Here is a 10,397-nt window from a genome sequence, read left to right on the forward strand (position 1 = left end):
CAATGTGGTAATCTATCACAGGGGCCCTCTCCATCTCCCCCAACCCAAGAAGAAGAGGCAATCTGCAAGATAAAACTCAAGGCTTCCCTTCCCTACAAAGAGAAGATAGTACTGGTCCCAAATAACCTTTTTTTCTTTTGCTAATGACTTTCTTGCCCACCCTCCTTTCTATAAAAACCTTCCACTCTGTGTAACTTCTCAAAGTGCCCTTCTATTTACTAGATGAGATGCTGCCCAATTCATAAAGCATCAAATAAGGCCAATCAGATTTTCAAATTTACTCAGTTGAATTTTGTTTTTTAACAAGACATGACCTTAAACAAGATAAACGTTGCCCCTGTTTTCATCTCAGGTGGCCTCAGCCTGCAGCTGCTTGAAGCAGGATTTTGATTCCTGGCCAGAGATTGAAGTCAGGCCGGGGCAGTGAAAGCACTAAATCCTAGCCACTAGACCACCAGGGACTAGTGGCCAGTGACAAGGTCCTGGCCTGTCTGCTGTGTAGAAATGAATTTCCACAGAGATGGAAAGTAGTGAAACAAGTAAAGTGTTTATTAGGAGGACAAAGAATACATGTGGATAGACACATGGGCGGGCTCAGAGAGAGAGTTGCGCTCGCAGGGTAGTTTGAATCACTTTTATGGGGAATTTCTTCCAGGTTTCCTGTGACCAATCATCTTGCTTTGCCTGGTTCTGAGTCCATATTTGGTATACCTCAGGGTCCTCCCGTGTTCATGTGCATCTCTTAGCCAAGATGGAGTCTAGCGAAGAGGCCTATGGGTAGTTGACATCACTTACTATGGGGTGGTGCCCTCTCCCTTTTTGACCTCCAAGGAACCCTTCTGCACATGTGTAGCTGGGAAGGTCTCCTTGACTACGAGAATGAGGAACATCTAGTCTTTTATCTCTTATCTGGGCAGGGCACAGCCTCCTTTCTCGATTGCCCTGTTATTGATATTTTGGAGTTTCTGTCCAGAGGGAATGAACTCCTGCTGCTTACCCTGGGGCCCATCTATCTCCTGCCTCACTTTCACAGAACTCACAATCTGCTGTGAGAGACAGTCAGAATATAAGCACACACACACACAAATAATTTTAAAGCCCGATAGATTTGAAGTCAATAGAAAAGACATTGAGGGCTTCCCTGGTGACACAGTGGTTAAGAATCCGCCTGCCAGTGCAGGGGACACGGGTTCAAGCCCTGGTCCAGGAAGATCCCACATGTCGTGGAGCAACTAAGTCCGCGAGCCACAACTACTGAGCCCGCATGTTGCAACTACTGAAGCCCATGAGCCTAGAGCCCGTGCTGCGCAACAAGAGGAGCCACCACAATGAGAAGCCCTCACACCGCAACGAAGAGAATCCCCTGCTTGCCGCAACTAGAGAAAGCCCACGCGCAGCAACGAAAACCCAATGCAGCCATAAATAAATAAATAAATAAATAAATAATAAATTTTAAAAAAAGAAAAGACAGTGAAAAAGAAATGGGCCTCCTTTTGATAAGGAAGTCAGAGGTTTCTCTGTAACTTCTTTTGAGAACAATAAGCCATGTCTTTTCCTTCTTCTACATTTTCTCTCCCCACTGCTGACCCCAACAAAATGCTGAAGACAGAATTTGCACTCAATAGATTACCTTTTAAATTGATGTAAAAGTATAAAGTATATTTATGTGCATTAAAGTATGGAAGGGCATACAATTGGAGCATAAAAGCTCAGTACCTGCTGGAAATATCACATAATTGATGAATATAAAACTAATTATATAATAGGGAAATTAAAAAGAAATTTCAGGCTGTGTAGAGACTAAATTAAGAGAACAATAACATATATAATAGCTGAATATTTTGGCATTTGAAATTGGAATTTAAAAAATAGATAAGAGAGGAAGAAATAGGAGTCTTAATTAATAACTGAAGGACAAAGGGGGGATAGGTAGCTTATTTAGCTTATTTCTGCCTTTTTAGTTGCAGAAAATATCAGTTTTGAAACCAGATATGGTTGCAATGTATTAGTTCTGCAGAAAGTGCTAGGATGAGTTTCCCCACACCCACAGTTTGGGGATAGTGCTTTACTCATAACTCATCTTTCACGCATTTGCCTCAATTCTTGTGGAATACAGCTGGACTTGCAGCTCATAAATATGACCTTTGGATGTGTTTTAAACACTACTGAACTCCATTTTAATTTTACATATTAAAGCCTCTGGGCTCTATTTACTCTTTCATTATATAACATTCATTTATCTTATGAAAAACGCTGTGATTCACTGTTGCTCTAGCATTTTTTTTTCCACTTATTTGGATGATTTTTAGAATCTAAACTGTATTGTTATTTATCTTGGAAAACAGAAACACTTTCGGGAGTCAGTTCTCTGAGTCCCAAACCCCTCACCTGACACCCTCTTGTGGTGCTGTGCCCTGGGGGGAGGATACAGCAGGATCTGCAGGTGGAGAGGCCTAGAGAGCTGAGGGTATTATGTGTCTGGTTTATCGCCAAGATTAGTCAAGCCCCAAATTATAGTGTTGAGGGAGAAATTTTTCACGTAATGAGGTATGGGGAAATCATTTAGGCTTATACATGGTTCAGTCTAAACTTTGTGTGAACTGAAAGAGCCTGTCAAACACACACAGCACATCTGCTTTAACCATTAAGGAAAAGAAATGTCTGATTCAAAAATAAGGATAAATGACTCCCTTCTTATGATGTCCATGTTAACACCCTCTCAAAGATGAGGTTCCTTTCCCAAGTACCAGGATCCTACTGTCTCACTATATATGTGCTAAATCTGTCTCTTTTGAAATCTTTAAGGAATATACCCCTGTCATGTTTGATGTATGTTCTTTGTTCTGATAAAGTATAAGACTACCATGCTTCAGTGGAGAAGTTCCTTAGAGCCTTTTGAGGGGCTGCCTCCCAGATTATAGCCCTCAGCTTGGCTCAACTAAAACGATTTTCTGTTCCTATTATAAATTCTTTATTATTTCCCTCCACAGTGTGTTATTCCTTATGAAGTCCAGCTGTTCTAGGCTGACACCAAGCCACCCTGAAGCAGCCATCGTGTCTTCATTGCCTCTTTCTCACATCTGGGTCCTTGAAGGTTGCTGACATCACACTTGCTTGTCTGTGTCCATGGAACCCAGGGCAGAGCCCAGGTCCTCCCACCAGGGCCCTGGATTCTGGTACCAAACCCAGGAGAAGGTGTGCTCTAGTTATATCAGCCTCACCTGGCACCAAGGCCAAGATCGTCATGTGTTTCTTCCCAGACTTCTTCTGTGGGAAAGGGTTTTGTGACGTTTTGTTTTCCCTAGTTCACCCCAGAGAGATGCAAGGAGGAAGTCTGATGCAGACTTTCCAGCTTACAAACATCTGAGGGCTGTGTCTCAGGTCAGGATCAATGTTCCCTTTTCCATGGGCATTCAAGTCAGTGAGGCAGCCTGACTTGAGGGCCAGGACTCTGCCTCTGTAGTCCTGGAGTTGATGGCTGAAGGCTGGGGACAGGGGCGCTGCAGTTCTGCCCAAGGGGAATTAAAGGCCAGAAAGCCCTGATTTCTGCAGGAGTCTGATAATCGCCTGGAATGTATGCCAGTTAACATATAATTTCTTTATCCTATTTATTCATTATTGTTATTTCTCATTGTACTTTGGGACTCAATTTTTTATTGTTATAGAAATCCAATGTTTTCAAAGATTCTCCCTCAAGGATTCTACTGTTAACATTTTTCATTAAGAGAAATGCCTGTCTATTCCAATCTTTTTTTCCCTCCATTATTTACTGTGTCTTTTCTAGGTCTTGTCCTTGTCTCCTGGGCCACAGTCAGTAATGTCTCCACTTATGTATTCTGAGTGTGTGGTCATTTGGTCCAAGGGATTCTGCTGAATGAAGTATAAATTCTGATATCTTTCTCTTGCAAACTTTCAAAACCTACAAATAAAATGAAGATATGGGCAATATAAAATGAAAATATGATTTTCCATTCTTATTAATATCTATCTCTATATTTCAATAGAATTCAATTATTGGCCCCTGGTGACTCTATTTTTCAAAAGAATTCCCTAAATAATTACCAGTAATTCACTACTCCAATGTAATGTAGAAGATATTCTTAGTGTATTCTTCAAATTCATGTTGATGGAATGCTCAAGTTCCCTATGTCAAACTGAGCTCCTATATTCCCTCTGAATAATAAAACTAAGATATGTTTGCTAAAGATTGTTGAAAAACAACATTTTAGCTTGACATGGACAGTACAAATACAGTATCACTAAGGGTGAAAATTTAGTATATGTCCTGTGGACTACCAATTTCATGTTCCACAATCACAATCGAACCATTTAAATACAGAATTATTTCCTAATTCTCTATTATATAAATCTCATTATAAATAACAAGCATTTTAAAAGCTTTAAATTTTTAACTATAGCTCATTAATTTGTACCTTTTCTCCTCTATCAACAAAAATTGACTTTCATGGCTAACTCAGTTAAAAAATAAAACAGCACAATAGGAAAGAAGTAAAATATCTCCATTGCCTACAATATATAATAATATATATAAATATGCTGATGAAAAAAACGTGGGTCTGCTCTCCCATGTGCAGTAAAGCAAATCTACTGACACCAGGTTATGGCGAAGGAAAGTGCAGCGTTTATTGCAGGTGCCAGGCAGGGAGTTCAGGTCAGCTAGTGCTCAAAACACCTGAACCCCCTTTCCTGATGGCTTTCATGAAAGCATTTTTAAATACCAGGTGAGAGGGGAATCACAGGGTATGTGATCAGCTCCTGCACAATTCTTTGGTTGATGGGAGGTAACAGAGCAGTGTCACAGTGGTTCACATTATCAATCCTCAGGCTCCAGTAAAAGATCTCCTACTTCAAACAGTTTTAAAAGTTAATAAAAATAAACATTAACTGAGTAGAGGGAAGGTATCCTCAATTTCAGAACAGTGTAAAGTCAGCAAATATCACAACTGGTGCACCCCTTGAAGATACTGATCTTGACTGGTTGCAATTTTTAAGAAAACACATTTGGGTAAAATTAACTCTGCACTTAAAAAAAATTGACTCACAGGTTTTAGGTTTTCTAAATGCTCTAAAAGTACTTATTTTTCCTTTCCAAGAAGGGACTTTCAACCTCCCCCAAAGTAAAACGGCAGTGCCTCTTGTATTGCTTTCTCTCACTGAACACACCGAAGAAAAATTGCATCATGTTGGTGTCTATCTGAATAATGTGCTCAGGGCTCTCCCTGAGTCATTGCATGGTTCTCATTTGCACGTGGGAGCCAATGGGTCTAAGTGCAGGCCACCACAAGATGTGCCACTATGGCATGTGGATTATTTTGAGCTGAAAACAATCAGGCCCAAAAGACTCAGGAAGAGCCTTTGAACTTCCCCCTTACTGCCTAAAATAATTTAAGACAGGAGGCCTGTCCCAGGAAGAAGCTATCACTAGAGATAAATGTAGTATAATATTAGGTGTGGTAGAACAGGAGGAACATTGAAAAGCCCATTTGATCAAAATCCTCTCTGTGGGGCTTCCCTGGTGGCGCAGTGGTTGAGAGCCCGCCTGCCGACGCCGGGGACACGGGTTCGTGCCCCGGTCCGGGAAGATCCCACGTGCCGCGGAGCGGCTGGGCCCATGAGCCATGGCTGCTGGGCCTGTGCGTCCGGAGCCTGTGCCCCGCAAGGGGAGAGGCCACAACAGTGAGAGGCACGCATACCGCAAAAAAAAAATTCTCTCTGTGGCTCATTGTCTTTGGATGGATCAGCAAACATTTGTTTACCAAACATTAACTCTTTTTAACTTCCTGTGAATTACCTTACTTCCCCTTGAAATTTCAGACCCATACCTCCTTCTGATGCCGAAATTTGGCCTCTGTGCACTGGTATGGAATCGAATTCGGGGGCAGAGTTTGGGTGAAGTAGAAAAGAATAGGTTTATTGTGTTGCCAGGCAAAGGGGGACACAGCAGGCTAATGCCCTCAAAACTGTGTGTCCCAACCTGGGGGGATTTGGTGAGGAGTTTTATAGCAATGGTTCAAGGTCAGGGTTGCTGAGAAGGATTATGGTGTGTTCAGGGCCTGCAATCCTTTAATCTGGCCTCAAGTGGTCTCCTGATGAGCTTCTATGCTTCTCAAGGTTATCAAACTGTGATCTTCTCTCTAGAATGAAGGATGCTTCATCAAGTAGTTAACATCTTCCATTTGTTGGGGGTTTTAGTTCTGTAGAAGAGCTCAGTTATTGTTATATGTTTCCCTTGAGGCAGAACCAGGATCTTGTCCCAAAGCTGCACTATTGTTTCTTGACAGTTCCTCCCTTGTCTCTGCAGCCCCTCCCTTCCCTGATTAGCAACTATTTGACCCTACCCTTTGGAATTCAGGGAAGGTTGTGGAGGCTGAAGCCTAGTCCCTGCAAACAAGAAATGGGGGACACAGAAAGACTTTAGTGCCCAGGAGCCCCACAGGGTCCTGCTCAGTTTCACTTCTCTTTAGTCAAGAATATATATATGTCACCTTGTCTTGCTGTCTTTGGAATTCTTCATACTTATGTGAATTCCCCATGTGCACATAATAATTTAATTTTCTCTTGTTAATCTGCCTTATGTCATTTTCATTGCCAGCCAAAGAGCTAATGTTACCCAAAAACCTGGGTTTGCCTCTTGGTGGGTGTCAAGCTGAAAGGCACAACAAAAACAAAGATTGGGAGAAGAAAGGATTTGTTACTTGCAGCAAGTAAAGAGAACACCGGGGGTCTTTCCCAAAGCAGTGTCTTCCTGAACAGCAAAATTGGGGAATTTTTAAGCTAAGGGTATATGCATATTCATGAAGGGGTTTGGGTGGTCCACAGAGTCCAAGCTTTAGTGGACTGAAGTCACGAGGGTCAGAAAAGGTCAATATCATCATTCCTTATGTTCCCAGTTGATCAGGCTAATCTTTACCATTGAAAGAGAACTGGGAGTCTTTACAATTATCTTTGTTATTGTTACTTCTTTTACCTGAAAACAGTCCTTTGATTCTGCATTATTTTGTTCCCTTAAGATCATTAATTACTGAGACCCTTTCAACGGCAAGCATCCTGGCCAGGCTTACATTGCAAAATGGCTTAGGCCAAAAATGACTCCTAGATATACATATTATTAAACTTTTGTTTTATTTTCTCCTGTTAATCAGTCTCACGTCAATTTAATTCTTAGACCAGCTAAAAGTGTTACCTGAAACACTTCTTTTGTTGAGCCAAAAGACACAACCAAGCCAAAGGGCAGGAGAAGGAAGGCTTTATTACTTGCAGCAAGTAAGGAGAACACCAGGGATTTTCCCAAAACGGTGGCTCCTTGAGCAGCCAAATTGGGAAAGTTTTAAACTGTCAACTGAAAAAAAAAAAAAGCACAAACTGAGAGTTGTGAGTTAAGTTTTATTTGGGGCAAAATGAGGACTATAGCCAAGGAAACAGCCTCTCAGATAGCTCTGAGGAACTGCTCGAAAGAGTTAGGGGGAAGGTCAGCATGTATGTGATTTTGGTGAAGGGGGACACATGGAATCAGGGACACATTTTGGCAGAAATTTGCTGCTAGTCACGAAATGGTGGCTGCTAGTCACAAGGAGCAGATGTCTCCATTAATGATTTTAGTGCTTTTCTAGATATGAGAAGATAAAAGAAACTGGGCTCATAAAGTCTTCTGAAAATATCTAACTATCTGAAGGCCTGTTCTGCCGGGTTTTCCCAGAGCATAGACTGCCTCATTCCTGATCTCTGTCCTGAATTCCATTCAGGGTGTGTTGAACGTTGTGAAACAAAATTTATATTTTATGGCAAGACAAGAGAAATTTAAACATATATTCTTCTTTGCCCTTTGGTCTCCTCTCTCCCCACACTGTGCATTGTGCATCTGCATTATACATTGACCAAACCTCCCCCATAGGCAGGGACACTTGCTCAACCATAAAGAGCAACATTCTCCTAACACCAACAAGACAACTCCCTCCTTAAGAGAGAACATTTCTTCTTGACCTTGTAAGGGGTTACATGACCAGCAGGATGGCACTTAGATCTGAATTATGTAAACGTTCAATAAAATGTCATTTGATGCACAGCCCTCTGTCTCAAAAAAAACTTATACACCTCCCTGGGTTTCTAATGGGCAGAACAGTTTTCAGAGTTTTCTGAGATGCTCTTCCCAGGTTATAATCCTCAAATTTGGCTCAAAGAAAAATTTCCAGTTCTCTTTTAGATCAAGTGATTACTTTTTTGTCAAGGTCAGAGACTACAGTGGCTAGTGACTTCATTCTTATAGAACCAGATGGTAAGGGACAATTTTATTTCACAAGATCATTAATTACTGAGACCTGTTCAAGAGCAAGCATCATGACCAGGCTGAGATCACAAATGATTTAGGCTTAAAATGGCTTCTCTTATGTCAAAAAGTTATATTTGATTCTTTTTCTTTGGGGACTCCCTACTCCATTTGCCTACAGAAGGGCAGAGGCAAAGTTCTTCCTCTCTGACAGTCTTCATGACTGCCTGGAGAAACAATGATGGACTCAGGAGTTCTTCTCAGCCTCGATGTGCACAGAAATCTTTATGCCTATGGTAAAGGGGCATGGAAAGGAGAGGGTTCTCAATGTGTAGAAGTTCAGATGCTTTCAAAGGCAGGCAATGTGCCCTGCACTATAATGCCTGTTGGGCAGGAAGAAAGTTTCCTGTACCCTTCTAGATTTTTCTGGTTAGTCTAGGAATTAAATTGACATGAGACAGATTAAGATTAACAGGAGAAAATCAAACAAAATTTAATAATACGTATACATGGAAGAGACCCAGGAGAACTCAGTAAATCTCCCAAATGGCTGAAATCCTCACCTTAAATACCACTTTCAACTAAAGACAAACATGTTGGGTGTAGTGGTTTGGGACTTCAAAGGGGAGGAAGGCAATTCTTCCTCGGACCTCATACATGAAGTCACCATACCTCAAGGGGAAATTCAGCTTGCACTGCAACTTCAACTAAAGAACAGTTCTTCGTGTAACACTGCCGGATATTGGAAGATACACAGGCCCCTCGGCAGTTCGCTAGTCGCAGAACACCCTTCTTTAAAAAGTTGATGCAGTTTAGGGCACAGTGGGTAGCTTGTGTCTCTTTTACTTGTTAGAAAACACACGTATTTAGGCTGCGTGTCAATCTAGACATGGCGTCTATAGTGAAAAGCCTGGTTTTCCCATTTTGAAAGCTCCATTCTTGCAGCCGGAAAAAACCTGAAAAACACTGTTGTTGCCGTGTTTCTAGTCCCTGCAGGCATGGCTCTGAGAAAAAAAAGAGTTTTCTTGAAAGAAAGAGGGTGCTTCCAGGTCCTGGGTGGGAGCTCTTCCTGCCCTGCTCTAGAGCTAAGGGGAATCTCAACGGGGGCCCTAGCCTCAACGTAAGGTCTTGATTTGGCATCCAGAAGGGTAGGCGTGAAGCAGGTTCCCTGAGGCCTTAGTCGCAGCTCTGCATTCGTTTAACGGCAGTAAGTGTCTAGAGACTCGTGGCCCCGTCGCGTCAGCGCCAGTTTCAGGACAAGAACTCTGAGGACCCGCCGGCTCCCCTGGGCTTGCTGGGCCACACTCAGACCCGTAGGCCCTTCAGGGTGCCCCAGGGTAGGCCGAGGGAAGGGTAACACACTGCAGTCTACCTTGGGGGAGCTAGACGTTGATGTTCCAACTACCGGGTTTTTTTTTTTTTTTGCAAAAACCCCTAAATATCCTGTGCCCTCCCTTACCTCTTCAGAACAGTCCCTCAGAGCTATCTGAGAGGCTGTCTCCTGACTTAAGTCCTCAGTATGTCCTCCAAATAAAACATAATTCTCAACTTTTAGGTTGTGCATTTTTCTTCAGTCAACATTTAATTGTATGGCTCATGTAGGTACTATGCCTAAATGTAATGGGATGAGCTGTAAATTATTAGAACTAGATAAATTCTGTCAACTCTACCACTAGCTGAGATCAGGCTTTCTTCTCTGGATACTTCTGTCATAGACCTTGGCAGATATGGGGTCTGTGTTGGTCTTAAAATTCTTCTTAGAATTGTGGGGACTCATTCAGTCTTTCAACAATTTTACTGCTTATATTCTATGTGTCAGTTACAGTGCTGGGTCTTGAAATACAGAAGTCAACACACGAAAATACAAGGATAAAACACATTTTCTACCATACTAACTTTTTTCATTCATTAATTCATCCTTAAGTCATTCAACACGCATCTTCTTATTGAATACTGATGAGGGATCAAATGCTATGCTAAACACTGAGTATATAACTGCAAATGAGATGGATAGGCCCTGATTTTGATGTCACTACTATCTTTTGTTGTGCCATATAGTGGGACAGCTTCATTATTCCCTTTACCGTAAGTTTTGGTTTTTTTGCGGTACGCG

Source organism: Hyperoodon ampullatus, assembly GCF_949752795.1.
Source record: "Hyperoodon ampullatus genome assembly, contig: scaffold_416, whole genome shotgun sequence".
In the NCBI taxonomy this organism is placed as follows: Eukaryota; Metazoa; Chordata; class Mammalia; order Artiodactyla; family Ziphiidae; genus Hyperoodon; species Hyperoodon ampullatus.